General features: G+C 50.9%; 1 protein-coding gene across 1 annotated transcript in view; it reads left to right on the forward strand.

Moving 5' to 3' along the window:
* The window catches only part of STK32B (serine/threonine kinase 32B), a 196,772-nt gene that overhangs the window by 124,185 nt on the left and 52,761 nt on the right, over window positions 1-19,826 (forward strand). The window lies entirely within an intron of this gene.

Consider the following 19,826-nt stretch of genomic DNA (forward strand, 5'->3'; position numbering starts at 1 on the left):
TTTCTCACCGCATTCAGTGCCCGGGGCTGATGAGAGGCAGCGCAGCCCTCGTGGCCCGTACGGTCTCCGCCCTCGGCCTGCTGCCTCGTCGCCTGCACGGGAGGGAGCTCCCCCTGCCAGCGCACCCACTTCTCTGGGCTCCCCATAGCTTAGAGACGCGGCTGGCAGCTGGTGGGCCTTTGCGTCCCCGTCCGGCGTGGCCTCGGGAGGCCGGAGTGGTCCGTCCCCGGCGCGACTCGCCTGCTGTCTCTTGCGAGCGTGCGGGATCCCGCAGTCAGTGCTGGGCCGCGTGCAGTGTTCCTTCCGCTGGGGAAGCTTCAGTGCTGGCTCTGGGCTCTGGATTCGAGCTCCGGGTCCTGCTGCCTCCTGGGGCCCTGGCTTCTCCCTGCCATGTACAGCTGCGCCGCGCCCAGCCGCCTGAGCAAAGCGAGTTTGGCTGCAGCGGCAGGAGGCCAGTATGGTTAAGGGGTCCCCACCCCGACCCAGAGGAGGGGGCTGGCGCGAGAGCCTCCGGGTTTGTTGTCCACGGCCTCGTCCTGTGCCTCGCTGACCTTCCGACTTACTCGCGTTGGGAAGACGTAAGGAGACGGGACTCGGGCTTCTGGGTAAAGAGGGTACATTGCGCGCACACCCCTCTGCATTTCTCTCTTCTGAAACCCCAGTAAAACGGTAGTAGGACGTGTTTGTAAATGGTAGTTACACAGGATGGGGAAACTGAAGAGGTGATTATAGCAACACATTGCGGGGATTGGGAAGACGATGCAGAGTGGCAGATGACCTAGGGTCCTAGAAACTGAGTTGTCACTGGGGAGAACCAAGAACTGACATACACTCGAGAATTCCCGAAAGGCTCAGGAGGTGACAGCACCCAGCATCTAAGGGAAGCGGGGTGGGCGGTGAAAAGGGGCGAAAGCCAGGTGAATCGTTTGAAAGCTTTTAAAGAAGTATCGAGAAACCCAGGTCTGCTTACCTATTCTGAAGAACTGGGGGGCCGCCCCTTCCTCTGTCCCGAGCGGAAGACTGAAGCTTTGTTTCCTAAAGAGAATAAAATAAATAGGGCTGACTGAAGGACATCAGTGCACTCGGGTTGGAATACGGGGCTGCAGATAGCCAGTGTAACTAGACCGAAGCGGGCCCGATGCTGAAATAACACAGCCTCCCTCCTACCTTCCAGCCGGGCTCGGGGGACGGGTCTCCAGGCTGTCTTCCTCCAGGCAGGAAACTCAGGTGATTTCAGTGGGAATGTGAGTGAGCCAAGAGGAAGGGCATTGTGACATCACAGGTTCCCCATGGCCCCCCTGGAGTGTAGCTCACAGTCAACAAGCCCCACTCATTCACCAGAAGCTCCCAACTGGGCTGGCGACAACCCAGGGTTATCAGACACCCAGAGAAATCTTCTAACATGAACATCGAGAGCCAGTCAATCACATGGAAAAAGAAGAAAAGCTTGGAATAAACAGAGACTCTGTAAGGGGAAAATATCAGAACAGCTATGACCAGTATTTTCAGAGAGATAAAAAAGGAGTTTTGCAATTTTACAACAAGATATACCATATTGTTTTAAAAGTCAGAGAACAAACTCAGAGCTCTTATAAATTAACAATATGGAAGCAGAAATGAAAAACTCACATGTTGGAAGATAAACTTGAGAGCGTCTTTTATACAGTAGAATAAAACGACAAATAGAAAAGGTGACAGGAAACATAAGAAAATTCGAGGGCCAGTTCAGTAATTTCAACATGAGGAAGAGAGAGAGGAGAGAGAGAATTGGAGAAGGACTCGTCAAAGAAATGATTAAAGAAAATCCCACGGACTCGAAGTGCATGAGTTTCCGACTTCAAGGGCTTTCCAAGGATACAGAGCAACGACTAGGAACAGACGCACGTCAGAAACAAACTTCAGACCCGATCAGCTTCCGCAGAACAACACCGGGTCACACAGCCTGACGAGTTGGAATCATTTGGGATTGATTAAACACTAGAAGGAAGCGGAGACGTGCTCATTAACCAGATGTGAGGGCGTATGTTTTCACAAGTTCAATATCTCAAAGAATGGACCTCTCACACACTTTTTCTTAAGAAGATATTAGAAAATGCGACGGACCCCACTAAAACGAAGGTGCACATCAGGAAGGAGGAAGAACAAGAACACAAAGCGGAAACTCCCGCAGAGGACAGAGGCACAGGAGGTCTCCGGGGCGATGGGAGTTCAAGGGCATCGGTTGTGCCCAAAGTGTAGACCATGACGGGTTCTGATTGGAGCGGATCGGGAGACCCTGGGAGAAACTTCTTCAGGGAGAGTGAGCTCACAGAATTCCTGCTGCCTTGAGAGATTTATTTAGTTGGTGAGGAATCTGAAGTTGAAATAAATGAGTTCAGAAAGAAAACTCTACGATAAATAAAAGACAACTGTCTCTTACTCCAAAGAATGAAAGTGTTGCGCAGGACATGATCCGTGTACAGGACGTGAAGCATCTCTGCACACGTCTCTCTCTGATACTTAATCGAAATCACCTAAACACTATTTTTGGTTGGTGATCTAACCAAAAATACAGTAATCCTCCGCTGGGGAAATGGGAAAACAGGAAGCAGGGGGCGGGGGTGGGGGGATGGCGAAATACTCATCCTCCATCGTGAGCAGCCAACAGATGGAGCCCAAAGTTGAAAGTCAAGGCGTCACTTACACCTGTCATTTAGAGATCGGGGCTAAACACTCAAATGAGAGCGATGAATGGACGGAAGGCATGAGCAGGGGAGAAATGGTGGGGATCGTTCTGTAGAGCGTTCTGTAGAGCAACAACACTTGCAGGACGATTGAGTTCCTTGCATTATTTGCCTGTGTCATTTCGAGGCGGATGACAGCAAACCCGGTAGAGTGAGAAGGAAGGAGGAAGAAGGCTGGTGGCCGTGGCAGTAATGGCGGCGGTGGAAGCAGTGGCAGAGGGACAGAACAGGGATGGCTCCCTGGGATTACGGGGCGCTTCCTGGGGCCCCCGGCTCACTCGCGCCGTCGCTCGCCAGCCATGGCTCGTGGACACTCAGGCTCGGGGCCTGGGCGTGCTCTGTGGACAGCCGGGCTCCTCTGGAGGTGCCCAAAGGACTTGACTGAGCTGTTACACAGGTGTCGCTGACGAATGACCACGGCCGTTCCTGCGCTTCTGTGCAGTAGATGATCCAGTTGCCCAAGTTCCCCGAGACACCGAGTTACGTGGTCATTGGTGAGCCAGAGGCCGACTTCCCAGAGCAGAGCCAGCGACAGACCAGGCAGGAAATGGAACTGTCACGTGGGGCGTGGCGATCAGAACCACTTCGTCATAGTTCAGCAGATGTTTGTAAGTGACTCTACGAGGCGTCTATGAGGGGTCATCTGGCCTCAGATTTCATAACTACCTTGGAGAAAGGGGGCTATCCAACAGTTTGGGGAAAATTTTAAAAATCCACTAAGTAAATGGCATTCTGTTAGCATTTCTGTAGACTTGGCAGAGATTGGAATCAGTCTGTTTTTCCCTCCCCTATGGTTCGATAAGTTTTCGATGTGTCTGTGTATACAGACTTGAAATGATGTGTCTACACACTCTTCCTAGAGACACACGATAATGCCACGCAATGTTTCGCATTCATCCAGCGGATGAACTTACAGACCCCCCGCCGTGCATGCGCTGCTGGACACTTTTGATGCCACGTTTTATGCAGATAGAAGAATGTTGCTTTTTTCAAAGAAGCCACACGCGGAAGTGGCGACTCATTCCACAAATGCAAGCCTGGGTCGGGTCGCCAAGAATTTTCATCTTCCATCATGGTGGTCTTGGGCATGTTACTGAAGTTCGACTTTTTTTTTAATGAACTTTTTGGACCTCGGTTTCCTAATCAGTAAAATGGGCCCGATGAGACCGACTTCGCCGGGCTATTATGCAAATTCTGTGAGGAAAGGGCCAGAAAGGGTTTAAATGTGCCTGGCGTCTTTCAGGTGTCCCATCTCTCTTCATCTGGGGGGGGGATTTGCTTTGAAATCAGGTGTTTACTCTTATATACTCAGTGGTGACAGATCACCCTTTGCTCATGGCGTCGTAGATCTATAGAAAATAAAAGTTATTTCGAAGTATAGCTCAGGGAGTTTGAAAGTGCCCGAGCAGGGAAATCACTGTGGGTTCGAAACAGATCATTGTTTTGAAGCGATGAGAAGATTTGAGAGCATTCGAGTTGGCCGTTCGTCTTTTACTCTGGGCCAAGAAATGTGCAGACCCAGGGATGACAGTGAAGGACGGGACCCTCAGCAGCTGTCCCGTGTGGCAGGGGCGAGAAAGGCAGGCTTTCGGGGGGCAGAATCGTTGCAGTCCGGGGTGAGGACCCACGACAGGGTGCCACCCACTGGCCTGCAGGAGCTCCGAGGAGGGCAGCCAGCCCAGACTGAGGTGGTGGCAGGCCAGGGGGCACAGAGGCTGGGACCGATTTGTAGAACAAATAGGAATTAGCTCAGGGAAGAGGCTGCAGGAGGCTCTGGGCAGAAGGGCCAGACTTGAGCGGCCTGGGCGGGCACAGACTGTGCTGGTTAGGTCGGTAGGGAGCACGCACGTCCTGAGGCCCTTGCTGGTGTCATTCATTGATGGCTTAAAGCGGGGGAGTGACCTGGTCCAGTTGGTAACTGAGAATGACGTTTCTGAAGGCCCTGAAAGCACGTCCCAAGAGGGTTCTTCAGGGGACTAGGTATCCAGAAGGGCCAGGTCATACGAGGTCAAGTGAATCACAACAACAATGAATCAACTTTATTAAACTGTAATATGCCAGCACTAACATATGCATACACATATGTTTACATGTATGTGCATATGTGTGCACATGGGTGTATATACACATACACACACAGATATCTCATTTAATCCTCACATCGATAAATTGCTCTGGGTGCTATGACTCCGCATCTTTCAGATTGGGTGATTTGCCCCGGGGTGCACCGCTGGCGGGTCACGGAACCGGCTTCCCACCGAGACGGCCTCTCTCTGCCACGCCTTGCTGCTTTTCTAGACACCAAAGAGAAGCTGAGGTCGTGGCTTCGCCAGACTCCCGTCCCATCTGGCTAACCCACAGACAGAGCCAGGGCAGGCTCAGGAGCCCCGCTTCTTCAGGGGGCGTCCCCAACCACCTTTTATCTAAGCTGGGTTCCCATTCCACTCCCCACCCTGTTCTCTCCCTAAACACTGTCTCCTTCCTTGCTGGCATGTGACACCAGTGGTGATGACCGAGTCCTTTGTCATCATTTCTAGGCAGCCAGAGATCGAGCCTGCCGGTCTGTAGCTCTGAGGGCAGGCATCTCTCCTACCTTGTTCATCTTCGTATCTTTTACTGCCATACTGCCTCCCGTGGAGGGAGTGCTCCGTGAGATATGTATTGAATCAATGAAGAAATCTTTAAGGAAGGAAAGACAGACCTGACTTGAAATTACTTGGAAATACAAGTTCATATTCGATAAGCCAGTTTCCATAGCTTGCACTGCGTCCTGTAACGCTTCTGCCCAAATGTTTACGGTGGGGCTCAAAGTGCCTGCCCCAGGCACGAAATGCCTTTGACATCTCATATGTGATGTTAAAAATTCCTCCAAGGTTTGCATTCCAATCCATTATGTAGTCACGATTCGTCTGATACATAAAGTCATGCTTTAAACTGCCTTTCATCAGAAAAACGAAGGAAATGAACAATAGGGCTTCTTGAAGTCTCCCCGGTCAACGGCAGACACTGGTGCATTACATCTGTCAATTTGGGAGAAATGAGCTGATTTAAAGAGAGCTCCTGGCTTGGGCGAGGTTCAGGGCACCTTAATTCTCTCCTGTCTTGCTGTTTTAGATCCCATCCAGCCACATAAATATGAGTCTGTAAACAGCAACCATTTGATCACAGTTTTGAGCAAGCGGTGCCTGAATGCTAAAATCGCAGTGGTTTGTGCCACATTTTCAAGCTTCTCTGGCAGAAAATTTTTACCAGTGGGGTAACTTCTAACAAATTGTGGTCTGAAAACGCCTGAAACACCCCCGAGACAATGTCTTTTAATCTCTCGGGGGATATCTCTTGATCGCCTGTAGTTAGTGCGTTTTACTTTGCTTCCGGCCCTGAATTTGCATCACATGTAAATTAACTGACAGTCTCGCGGGTGTCTGGTCCCGGATCCCTCACTTCAGCACACTCTCAGTCTCCTTTCCACTGTGGGGTTCACATCAGGTACCAGAGGAGAAGCCAGAGCTGGGCCTGGAGCTGTGGGTAGAAAGTATTCAGCCTTGGGGAGATATCTGCTTAATGAGTCACATGGTTGTAAAGCTAACTAGCTACGAATTTTGAGGTTTTTTGTTAACCTTCGTCAAAATCTGTTTTTTGTTCCATGTTTATCTTCAGGAACAATAATAGTTTAATCCCGAAACACTGGCGAGCACATTCCCCGTGCAGCAGAGCAAGCTTTCAAAGCCACTTTCCATTTCTCTGCTAATTGTCCAAGAGATAAGTATACAGATGCTCGTTTCGATCAAGTTTATTATTTTGGTCACCCTATTGAATACACTGGGGAAATAAAGAAGTCAATCTTTTTTTCTTTCTTTCTTTTTTTACTGTGGAGGACAGCGTCGAGTCCAGATCTTATTTTTAAATGGATAACATACGCACGTGTTTTAAAGTTGAAAAGATTCGAAAGAGTGTAAGGGAAAAATAAGGGACGGTCCCGTTACCTGGAGCGTTCTCACTGAGGTCCAGCGCGTGCTTCCAACGTCCTGTTTAAGTTCACCGTTCACCGCGGACAATTGGCTTTTAGGACGTTAACAGGTAGAGGGAGCGCGGTCTGAGGAGGGACGAGGAAGGGAGGGCGCAGGGCGTTAGTGCTGAGTTTTCCATCATTCCGTGAGTTTCCTAGGGTGGCTGCAGCAAAGCACCACACGCTTCGTGGCTGAAACAACAGAAACATATTCTCTCATGGTTCTAGAGACCAGAAGTTCGAAATCGAGATGTCAGCAGGGCCGCGTTCTCTCTGCAGGCACTAGGGGAGGATCCTTCCTTGTCTTCCGGAAGCTTCTTCCGATGGCTCCTGGCATTTTGTGGCTTGTAACAGCATAACTCCAATCTCTGTCTTCATCTTCACATGACCCTCTTGTCTCAAATCTCCCCGTCCTTTCTCTTACAAGGACACCAGTCACTGGACTGAGGCCCACCTGCAACCCAGGACGATCTCATCTTGAGGTACTTAATCTAATTACATCTTCGAAGAACCTATTTCTAAATAAGGTCACGTTCACAGGTGCCAGGTTAGGACTTGGACATACTCTCTGGGGGACACGGTACCGCCCACTGCGGTCGCGTTCCAGCCCCAAGGCTGCTCCCAGGAGAGCTGGGTGAGCCCACCTTTGGGTGTCTCCTGTGAGCCCTGCGCACACCCCAGTGAGGACTTCTCTCCGTTTGCTTATCGTGTCCAGGGGACCCCCAAACCGTAAGCTCCTCCAGGAGGTGCCTTCAGAATGATCTCTTTCCTGATTTCCCACTATAGGTTCTGACACATAGTAGGTGTTTATAAATGTTTATGCCCTAAGTGAACAATTGGAGTCCAAGGAATGAAAGGATTTGCTTAGATACCGAGTTCTTTCTGCCTTGGCAGATTCTCAAGTAAATCAGATCTCAGAGCCGCCTTCATCCAGTTAGTAAGTATTTAATTGGCACCTACTGTGTGCCAGACAGCACAACAGAAACCGTGATATATAAATGCACAGTCCCTTTCTTCAATATTTAGTTGCTTCGTACATATGTATTGAGCACCTACTGTGTGCCTGCCTCTGGGCTCACAGTGAGCTTGCGGAGCTCCACAGACGTGTCACGACCATCTCAGCTGGCATGGGGAGTGCTTGTCAGGGACTGTGGGACACAGAGGAGCCAGGGGACAATGTGGCTTCAAGGCCGAGCCAGGTTTTGGGGAGATGATGGCAACTAGGTCAAGCGTTGCTTTTGGGGGAAAGGAGCTATTTCCTAAGACAAAGCATTCTGGGAAAGTGTTCTCTGGACGGTTTGCTGGTGGCAGTGCAAATCGTTACAACTCTTCTAGAAAGCTATTTGGCACTAGAATCAAGTACTTTTTACATTTTCGGACACGCCAACCCGCTCCCGCGCCTTCGTGGACCACATCGTCAGGCCCGGTCTCGCCTGCATGGGCTCTCTGTGTGAGGATGTTCATCCCGGCACTGCCAGCAAGTGTGAAATAACTTCGAGGAAAGGAATTGGCTTAGAAAACATACACCTCCTTGTAAAAGACTTGAGACTATGATAACGGCCATACGTATAATGCTTACTACGAAAACCCGACAGTATTGAAGGGTTGTTTTTATGACCTTGAGAGAAAATTCTAGCTTATGAAATCCCATGACTATGTAAAGAAATGTCTGCTTATTAGACAAAGACTCAGAAGTTTCCTATTGAGCAGGGGTTGAAAGGAGAGTCTATGTAATTTCTCTTTCTTTTTTTTCTGTTTTGAAACTTTCTTTAATGAGTATGTCATCCTTTCAACGAGGAAAATCCAAGCATAATTAACTTTCTCCAGATAGCAAAGGTGTTTATCACACATGAACTTTATTTTTTATTTTTTAGTCTTTTATAATAGTCATGTTTTATGTATATATTGATTATCATATATATATATAATTTTAGTATTTTTAGAGAAATTATGCATTTTTAATACGGATTAAAATTATCTTATGTTTTCCTCGTATATATAGTTTTAGAACCTTTTGAAAGCTACATAATTGGGGAAAAGGTCTTAAAAAAGCAAATATTTTTTATTAAAATTCAGAGCCGTAGAAGTCATTTTAATGTCACCCTAACTTCTGGCACTTTATACTTGGACTTGGGTCCATCCTGTATCACGTCTATCAAACACGAGCTTTAGACCGGACTGCCTGGCTGGTACCCTGGTGCCACCGCTTAAGCCGGCCGCGAGAGCTCAGAAAGGTCTACCTCGATCATGTCTCAGCTGTGTCGCCTTTAAAGTGATCTTATGGGAGAATGGAATGAAATGATCCATGCAGGACTAAGAGCACGGTGCCCGTCCAGCGCCTACTAAGCCTTCAGTGAGATCCATAATAAAATGATAATAATTAATAAACATAGAATAAAACTGACCTGACCTATTTTAGATCCCAGATATGCCCCCAACCTTCCCCTACCACCACAATGTCAGAAATAAATTGCTAATTCTCATCAGATGTAAGAGGCGATCCTTCAGCAGTTTCTTTTCATGACCCTGTATACCAAGGTCACATCAGCTAGAAAGAAATTTTCAGATGGGGGAAAAAAAAACAACCGAAAGCTTGCAGAACTGTCATTTAGAATGGAAATTCCGGTTCCGTTTCAGGAGTAACTTTGTTACTTCTGGGCGCAGAGTTTGGTTTGACTTCTGTTACAGGCTAGCGTTGGGAGAATTGATGGCTTCGTGGCGATCGAATGAGATACAAGAAAATCCAATTTATTCCTTAAAGGGGTCGTTCCATCTCCTGGGTGTAAATTACTCTTGCGATTGGGTGGAGAGTGTTTATTTTAGATAATAAATTTTAGAAATAGGGATCTTCGTCTCAACATCAGAGAAACAAATGAAATTTGGAAGCGGAATATGAAAGGAGAAAAGCTCCAATAAATTAAGGCTGTTTTACAGAAAACGTCCCATAGTAAGATGATGGATGCCAGGCTGGGGACCGGGTCAGCGGGCAGCGAGAGCACTGGGGTTTCTGAAGCTTTATTCCTACGGCTCGGAAGCCCTCCCCCGAGCGGAATCCATCATTCCGTCACCCAGTCATCCAACGAATGTGCATTGAGGCGGTCTGCAGCGAGGGCATTCGGACAGAGACATGAAGGCAGCAAAGCTCCACCCTCGAGCAGCCTCAGTCCTTGTGGGAGGGGCAAGTTGGTTGTTAGTAGTGCTAGTTCGCATATTTGGGCTCTAACCACTGCATGCCAAGATGTGTGCATAAATACTCATATATACATATATGCACATCTCCATATACATACATATATGCCTATGTATGCATATATGTACACATATATACACATAACTATATATACATATACACGGGCATATACATACTCATATATACACATATACATATACCTACATATACATATATGTGTGCATATACACATACACATATATGCCTGTATACACACATATGTGCACATATGCACAAGCATGTGTGCATATACCTATATATGTGCATACATATATACTTACGTACCTATGCGTGCATGTACCTATATGTGCACATACATTTGTATATACATATACCTACATATGTATACATATGTACAAATATGCATATGTATGTATACATGCGCATATATACATATATACATAACGTACGCCTGCACACATGAAGTTGCAGGCACATATGTATCTACGTGTCTTCTCCTAACTCAGCGTAGCATTCCCTTTCACCAGGGAGGAAAATACAGGGTGGAGAAGGCCATGACTCATAAGAGCGGTGGGTGGGCACGCACCAAACGCTCTGAGGGTCCCAAGGATGAGGCCACATCTGCTTCGTGTCTGGGCTCATGGAGAAGCTGGGCTTGAGGTCCGGATAGCACAGGTACAGAAGGCGAGATCACCTTTCCAGGGGAGGACTGGACATGGAGAGCAGTTGGCAGATTCACCGACCAGCAGGAGTTCTTCTCGGGCTTACGTCAGGTCTTCTGGCACAGGGCCCTGAGTGCACGGTGATTACATATGGGCTTATCTTGTGATGGTCGCCATGAGGATTGTTGAAATAATTCCTTGAAGTCAGATGGAGTTGAGCTAAGGAAAGAAAAGAGGAACGTGGTGTCGCTTTTCCACTTTTATAGGTTGGTGACCCCTCCTGTGGCATTCTGCATTCTCCCTTGGGCCGGACCTGACAACCTGTGCATTCTGCACAGGTGTTCATTCTTTGATCGATTCATTCATTCGTTTGTCCCTCCATCCATCTATCCACCCATCCCTCCACCCACGCTGCATCCACCCAGTAGCGACGTACCGGGGACCTACATCACGCCAGGCTAAGGATGCACAGTGAACAACCGATCAAGGTTCTGCCTTCTCGGTGCACATGTCTGTGAGTAGAGGAAGGCAGACGACAAACAAACAAGTTTGCGGATAATGGGGCAGGCGCCGATAAGTGCTGTCAGGGGCTATCGCAACGTAAGGAGGACCACAGGCAGGGGGCTGGCTTCATGGAGAGTGGTCAGAGAGAGACCTCTCTGACAGGGACAGGTGAGCAGAGAGCTGGAGCGAGGGACGGGCAAGATGTGGCATCTGGGAGCGGCCTTTCGAGGCAGAGGCGTGCAGCCCCAGGATGGGAGCGTGCTTGGCCGTCTCGGGCACAGCAAGGGGACCGGCATGCCTGGAGCAGCGGGAGCACCCGGGACAGTGGTGGCGGCGAGGCCAGAGGGAAAAGCGAGACACAGCATCGGCTCCAGCCTTCACCCTCAGAGAGCGGAGAGCTGCCGCCGAGTTCTCAGCGGAGCTGCGTGGTTTGATCTGTGCTTTCAACAGACGTGCGCCGACTGCCCTTCGCAGGGTCGTTGTGGCAGCTGTGTGGACGGTGGACCACAGACAGGAGGAGGGGGCAGCCTCCCCTCCCTGCAGAGCAAGAGAAGGCAGGCAAGGCTCTTAGGGCGGTGCGGGGGGAGGCAGGAAAACATTTGGGTGGAAGCTCATAACCTCCCCAAAACCTCTTTCGGCCAAACCAACCACAGTTCAGCTACCTGGAGAGAGAGACTCCAAAACACTCACCCACCTGTCAGATTCCACTGTGAGGTGCCGGATCCAGTGCCACATCTAGGCTGGCAGAATCGGGGCAGAACCAAGCCAGTCTTCAAAGTACTCCACACCCGGCTAGGGGGATGGGGAGAGAAGCTATGTTCCCAAACTGTAGTCAAACAAGGCAGAGGACCCCAAGTGCGTAGAGAAAGACCTGTGTCAGGCGGTGTCCCTGGGGGCCGCCAGGGGGTGCATGCTGCATGCTGAGCCGGCCGCTTTGTGATCGGTGGAACAGTTGTGTGCGGGAGGGCATGGCGGGACCAGGTGTGCCGGAGGCTCGGGGCATGTTTGGCAGGCACCCGTGAGACCGTTTCACAGCCGAGGAGGGAACAGAGCTGGAAAACTGGGCTGGAGTCTTGTTTTTTTTTTTCTACATTGTGGTAAAATGCACATCACAGAAAATTGGCCTCCTTCCCCACATTTAAGTGCACACAGCTCAGTAGCGTTAGGTGCCTTCGCCTTGTGGAACGACCCATCTCCAGAATTATTTCATCTTCCCAAACTGAAACTCGGTTCTCGCTCCTGAACACGTCCCCCGCCCTCTCCCCCGCCCCCGGCAACCACTGCTCTACCGTCTGTCTCTGTGGATTCGATCCAGGAGCCTCATGTAAGTGCAGTCATCCGCTATTTGTCCTGTCGTGACCGGCTTATTTGACTTAGCGTAAGGTCCTCCAGGGTCATCCGTGTTGTAGCAGGTGTCAGAATGTCCTTCCTTTCTAGGGCTGAATAACATGCCATTATACGATGCACCGTGTTTTGTTTATCCATCCATACGTTTATGGACATCCACTTTGCTTCCACCTTTTGGCTACTGTGAATAATGCTGCTACGAACCATGCTCTTGGGTCATGTGGTGATTCTATTTTTAATTGTTTGAGAAACCACCCGGGCTAGAGCTTTATAGTGAAAAGCTTCAACTGCTGGACTGTGTAATCCAGACTTTCTCCTGTGGACCCAGGGAGATGACTAGTGATCTCTCAGGACACACGTGGAGCAGCCACACCCAACGGGCATTCCGAGAGAGAGGTTTAGGTCCGGGAAGACGACGACGAGACAGCTACAGCTGTGAACGTCGTGCGATGCTTTTGCAAAAGAAAAAGGTGATCTCCGTGTTGCAGTTTGGAGGAAACCAATTAACCTCTAGCAGTGACACTGATACTTTTTACCACCATGGGAGACGCTTGCAAATTCTAAACGTCCTGATGCGGAAACCAGATTATTCTCTGCAGTAGCGAATGAGCTTGCTTTAGTATGTGAGACTCACCAAGATCTACCCTGATTTCATCACGATCTCACAGTGATTTCAAGATACATAGAGCACCGTTATTTTGTTTTTGTAAAAGCAGTTAAAATTAGATATTGAGGGAAGAACTCTTTTTGGTGCTGAAAGTAGAAATTTTACACACGTTCCTTGACTTCAGGTTGAAATTGCGGATATGAAGTCACAAACCAATCATGGACAGTCAGCTAAACCCCAGGAATCAGATGAATGCGTGTGCCCTGGTGCGCTCATGATCTCTGTGAGCTGGCAGGTCCTGCCATCCTGGGGACCGTCCCCCAACTCACCTCTCTGTGTCTCTCTCCTGAGTGCATTGAAGTTCAGGTTCCTGCTGGTTCACCTCTCTGCCTTCATCCGTCACCATCTCTCGCCTGGGCCAAGTCACTGGCCTTCGCATAGGTCGCAGTGCAGACAGGACACAGAAACCACCGTGAGCACGTGGAGGGAACTCAGTACAGGGGGTTGGTGACGCTGGTGTACGTGTTTCTTCTGTTTTGAAGAACAAATGAAGGGCAACGGTGGACGGCGAGGTGACAGCTTCCTACTGCCACATACCCTAGGGCTGGAGGGACCCAGGGAGCAGAGCGTGGGGGGGTCCAGGTCCCTGCAGTGGAGCTGGACCCTCGGGGGACCTGCTCCGTGGGAGATGGGCTGGTAGCGCCACAGGGACAGGGACCGTGTGATCCAAGCTGGAATGACAAGGCGGAGGAGAAGCAGCCTGCCAGGGACCCACCGCGAAGAAACACCAGCTCCAGTCTTTCCCCACGGGGCAAGCCCAGCTGGAAGACGAGGCCGCCCAGGAACCGTGGCCCCAGAAATACAGAAGAGGCGAGGGGCTGGATCTGCCACCCGCGGGCACATAACCAGCGCAGCCTCCTGGACCCGCCTTGACCTTCCACCAATCCGGTCTGCACACTGTGTGGCCAGCTCTCCTGGAATATCGTTGATGCCACTGCCACCTCAGGTGTGGTCCCCTCCATGATGGCCGTCGTGACCTCGGACAGAAGGACATCGGAGCTCTGTGCTTCGTCCTCCCTGACACCGAAGCACACACCTCCACCGTCACCGTGACCACCCCTCAGTTAGTGACTTCCTCCCACTCGGTTTCCGTCCCCGTAAGCTTGGGGTCGGGGTGCCGGTTCTCATCAGCGGGTGGCACCGGTGCCCAGGACAGTGCCCGACATCGGATGCGTTGGGCCGGTGGAGCGCGGGATGCCTGTAGTAAGCGGAGGTGCCCCTTGGATACGAATGCAACTTTTGCGTAAAGGCCTCATAGTTTGGATTTTAACGTTGGAGAATCTTATGTTTTTGTGTATCATTCGCACAGCAATTACTGAGCTTGGGCTGCGTTTTTTGATTCCGCTCGTTTTACAGTTGGAGAAGACGGAGGTTCGGAGGGAGGCCCTGGAGCGCGGAGGCCTCTGGGTCAGCGCGGTCGGAGGCTCCGGGTCAGCGCGGTCGGAGGCGGGTCCCGCCGCTGGCTCCGGTGCGGGGCTTTGGGACTGCGGCTCCCGCGGGTCCTGGGCAGACTCTGCGCCTTAGAAACGGACTCCGGCTTTGGTGCCAGCGCCGTGGCCTTAGCTCAGTGACGTGCCCGGCACTGCCCCTTTTAGAAATTACAAAGGCGGTCGGAGGTGGAGAAGGACGTGCGGCCCTGACTGGTCCTTTCTGATTTATTTCTCTATTAATTGCCGTGCTCGCTACCCGTGACGCGTGTCCTGTGACCGATGGGGATTTTGCTGGATGAGAGATGTTCCTTTGAAGTGTTTACTCCATTATTTAACCTAGAAAAATTCAATATTCATCGTTAATTAAATACCCTTAGTAACTAAAGAGGAAAACTGCCTTCTGGCCCATTCAGATGAAATCGTCAGTTGCATAATAGGCCCCCGCCTTCGTCCACCCCCACTCAGCAAGTGCGAGCTCTCCCAATATTTGCATGAACTAATGAATGAAAGATATTCTGACTCATCCTCCTGCTGGAGATGTCTTTCTAAAAGCAAAGCGAACCGTGTCACTTTGTTTCTTAAAAACGCTCACTGACTCCGCACAAGATAAAGTCTGAATGCCTTAGCCCTGGTGTTTATGATTTCACCCTTAATTCTCGCTTTGCCCACGAGTCCTGTTAGGTTACTCGAGTATGCCAACTTGACATAGTTGTTTTGATGAATTCGGAGTGATAGAAGCCCAAATCAAACACAATGAAGGAAAGGGAAATTTTTTTTTTAAATGTGGAAGTTTAGCATGTCTGCTGTTATTGAGGCTCCAACTCAGAGAGAGAGAGAGAGAGAGAGAGACAGAGATCTTGCTTTGTAGGTCTCTGCTGACTTTATCTGGTGAACAGGCTCCTCCCAGTGGGCCAGCGACATGGCAGCCACCAAGCCCACACTGCCGCATGCCCGGCTGGACCATTGCGGTGGAGCCGGGCTTTCTCTCTCACCAAATTCTTACATCAATCCCTCTGATTGGATCTTCCTGAGTCACATGGCCATCCCTGGATGAATTTCTCTAGCCAGAGGGGAGGAACATTCTAATTTAGCCAACCTGAACCATGCACCCAGCCCCTGAGCCCCATAGGAAGCCCCTCTGGACCTGAGGGGGATGCTGGTTCCCCAAAGGGGCCAGAAGAAACATGCAAGGAGCCATGCTGAGCAGAAAGGCATGCGGCTCAAGTTCACACCCACAGGTGGGCTTGGCCTCCACGCCTTCACAGCGTTCTCTCAGCCCGGATATCCCTAACCATCAGCTCTTCCCGGAAAAATGTGGGGTCTCCTCCGGGAAGCCTTCCCAAATTCTTCCAGACAATTCCCTCTTCTGTGTTTCCGCGGAACTTCTGCATACTTCTGTCCCAAGAATGACTTATTTACGTATCTGCTTTCTCCGCCAGACTGCGTGGGTGTTTTTGTTTTGTTTTGTTCTGGTTTTTTGTCCTTTTATGCGTCTCGCTCCCTCCAGGGTTTAACCCAGCGGCCGGCACACAGTAGGTTCTAGATATATCTAGAGGGAGTGAGTGATTTGAACCGCTAAGACTTCTCTAAATGAAACTCTACCTATCACCCATTTTCCTTCTTATTTTAAAATTTCTTACGTTTTCTACCCACACGAAAGTCTGCATGTTGAGTCGCATCCCATCTCGTAGCAGTGAAACTAGACGCTGCGCTGGAGGAGAGACTTTCTTGTTTGAAAACCTTCAACCCCTCCAATCGCATGGAAATACTGAGGATTCTCTTTCCGGGGGGATGGCAGGTGGTATTCTCTCGCTGTGCTCACGCACCGTTTCCTGTGGAATGTTGGAAAGTTAACTGAGGAGCTTGTCTTTGATGTGGATATTACTCATTTTTCAAAAGACACTGATTAGTGAGTCACTGGGGAAGAGGAAATTATCAAGAGCGTGTGCATGTGTGTGTGTGTGTGTGTGCGCCCATGTGTGCGCGTGTGTGCGCAACTATGCACGTGTGTGAGCACCGCACAGGTGTGCTGCTAAGAACCAGACCTCTGGGCACAGAGCTTTGAAGGTAAGAGGCTTGATTTCGAACTTGTGACTTAGCACGGCTGTCCGTGCTCGTCGATGTGTGTGAAGAGTTTGTGGGCAACTCGCAGTCACGTAGACACGTCTTCCTACCGTGTCTTTATTTCTTAAGATCTCCACATACCTGAACCTACTTCAGGGTTAGCTGGAGTGACATAGGTGGGCATGGAGTCCAGGTTCCGGGACCGGCTGCTGGCTGCGTTCTCCATGGAGAGTTGCCTCCGCCCCCGAGCCTTGATCCAGTTCTCGTCCTTACTAACGGGGGTGCTGATGCTAACCTCGGGGTTCCTGCGAGGGTTAAAGAGATACATACCTGAGTGCCAAGCCTTGGGTGCCTTGTCACGGTCACTTGGTCTATGTGTTGCATTTCCCCACCTCTTACCTTCTCGAGGGGTTTGACAAAACAGACTGAAATATTTGTTAAATAAAGCTGAGTTTGGCACCTGGCAGGGCCCCTTGCTGTCTGAGTCATAGGAGCCTCGGCCGTCATTTTCTTTATCTTTGAAATGAGGCGAGTGTGCGTCGCTCCCAGGCCAAAGGCGGAGCCGAGGCGACATGACGTATAAGAAGATGCTCACCGTCTGGGAGGTGCTGAAGCCACGTGTTCGAGAAAGGAAACTCCGTACGAGTCCCACCCAGGCGGTGGGAGGCATGGGTGACCTAGTCACCTGACCGAGGTACTAGGCATCGGAGGTACCTAATTTCCTGCCGGCCTCTTTGTGATGCTGTGCGTTGAGTAGAGGGCCTGGCACTGTACATGGCTGGACTTAGGTCCAAACCTTGACCTTGTCTTTGCTGAAGTTGACGCCGAGCTCCCAGACTACTCAGTGAGGAAGATAAACTGGAGTCAACAATGTCGATAGAGGCCCTGGTGACAGACACCATTGTCCACCTACCACATTACAGGGCTCGATCAGGCGCGAGACGCGTGCCACCTCGTTCAGTTCTTGTGACCACCGGGTCTGTTAGGCGTCGTTAACCCTCACCCTCCCACTTGGAGGCTCAGAGAGCTTGCATAGCCTGCGGGAGATTGTGAAGGATTTTCAACCCGCATCTGCCGCGTTCATCACAGGGACACTGTCCTTCCCCTTCACTCCACATCTGGGTTTTAATTTCAGAAGGAAAAGGGAAAACACCCTTGTCGCCTGGAAAGAACTCTCATCTCTCCCTAGAACCAAGCTAAATGAGCAATGTAAGACAGGGGCTTTTTATAAGACGTCGAAGACGCCTTTGCCGATGGCCAGGGGAAAAGGCCGTCCACCCCTGTGATTCAGAGATGCTCCAGCGGGGACAAGCCACTGCTCTCCATCTGGGAAAACAGGCCGACACGGGGGCTGCACTGACCCCGTGCGCCCCTGCCAACAGGAGCACGTGCCCCGCAGATGGGCCAGGATGAGCACCGTACAGCGAGCCAGCGTCGACTGGCCCAGCGAGAGACGAGCGCCAGACGTCTGACAGGTTCGCACTGACAAAGGAAGGACGGAGGACTGCGCACCAGGGCGCCAGCCAGAGAACGGGAAATGTAGGAGCAGAGCATGGGCTTTGGGTCCTGGCGAATCCTGATTAACGAGTCAGGTAGGAGCAGCAACTCTTTGAAGCCCTGGGACGTCCATCCAGCTGGGTCCTGCCGCCTGCGTCCAGCTGGGCGGTGTGGGGACGTGGCTAACGCGCCGAAGGCACCACGGTGCCATCCACTCTTTCCGCAGGAGCCTCGCAGCCCCGGGCAGGCCAGGACTCACGTCATCTCTCTCCCCCGAGCCATCGCCCTGCATCGGAGACACCGTCGTCAGTATCCTGTATCGGCATCCTACCGAGGAGATTGTCATTAATCTAATGTTCCATCCTGTCCTAGACCAAAAAATTCAGAATGCTTAAAAAGGAGAAGATGACAGCTCTGCGCTCGTTTCTTTTCTGGGTCAATAGACTATTTAATAAGATTTCGGCTTCGGTCTCATCATTACGATAATAGCTGCCTCTCTCCACGCTGAGCTCGAGGCCTCGGCAGGCGGAGTGGAGTCTGTCAGACTCGCGTCTCCAGCTCTTCCCGAATGCAGATTGATTTTCGCCAGCATTTCATGCTCTGGGGCGTGAGAGCTGTTTTCTGCCACGAGCCCAGTAAAGCTGAAGACGGGGTTTGGCACAGCTGAGCCCTTCGAGACATAAGACCCACAGTCTGAAGGGTGAGTGCTCCTTTTGCTCCTCCGAGGTCCACAGATGAACCAAGGGCAAGCATTTTGTTCACACCGGTTGGAAGAAGGGATTGGAACTGCAGTGGGGTCAGCCCATGGAGCCAGGACGAGCTTTCCGGAGGGGACAGTGCTGGACCCGTGACCTGAAGCTCGAGTGGGAGTCACCTAGAAGAACAGAAACGAGATGAACCCTGTTTCTGAGTCCTCTTGCCCGCGTACGGGTCAGGGTTCGCCGGAGAAACAGAACCAGTAGGGTGCACACACACACACGCACACACACACACACCCCACGCACACACAGAATGGGCTCACGTGGTTACGGAGGTAGACAAGTTCCAAGGTCCTCGAGCTGGAGACCCCGGAATGTCAACGACGTAGTTCCCGTCCCAAGTCCAACCTGCTCAAGACCCAGGAAGAGCTGATATTTCGGGTCAAGATCGAAGGACTCAGCTAGGAAACAATTGTCTCACGCGGTGTGGCGGGAAGGGAGTCAGCCTTTTCGTTCTGTTCAGACCTTCGGCTGATGGACGAGGACCACCCACATTAGGAGGGCCCTCTGCTTTGCTCAGTCTGCTGATTTAAATGTTAATATCACCCCAAAACACCCTCACAGACACACCCAGAATAATGTTTGACCACATATCTGGGCACTCCATGGCCCCACTCAAGTCGATGTATTAAAATTACCCATCGCGCGCACCATCCGGTCAGTTCCCACCAGGGTGGCTGGTCTGTGGGATGAGCTGGAATTTCTACCAGTAACAGCCGAGATTTCTGGGGACAGCGGGGCAGGCGGGGGACAGCCATGTCAGTCTTCTCTGCTCCTGATGTTCCTGCCTCTGCAGGACCCTCTCTGGGCCTCCGATGTCCAGCGACTCATCTGATGAGTAATTCGGAAGGGCTGACTGGTCACGCCAGGCTGAGCAGGTGTTCAGCTCTGTCCTCTGTGCAGAGGGACCTTGCCTCGTCCAGTTACCCGTGACTGATTGCCAGACCCAGGTCACACTCCCTCTGGGCCCTCTTCCTA

This window comes from Pteropus medius, unplaced genomic scaffold, assembly GCF_902729225.1.
Source record: "Pteropus medius unplaced genomic scaffold, Ma_sr-lr_union100, whole genome shotgun sequence".
Taxonomy (NCBI): Eukaryota; Metazoa; Chordata; class Mammalia; order Chiroptera; family Pteropodidae; genus Pteropus; species Pteropus medius.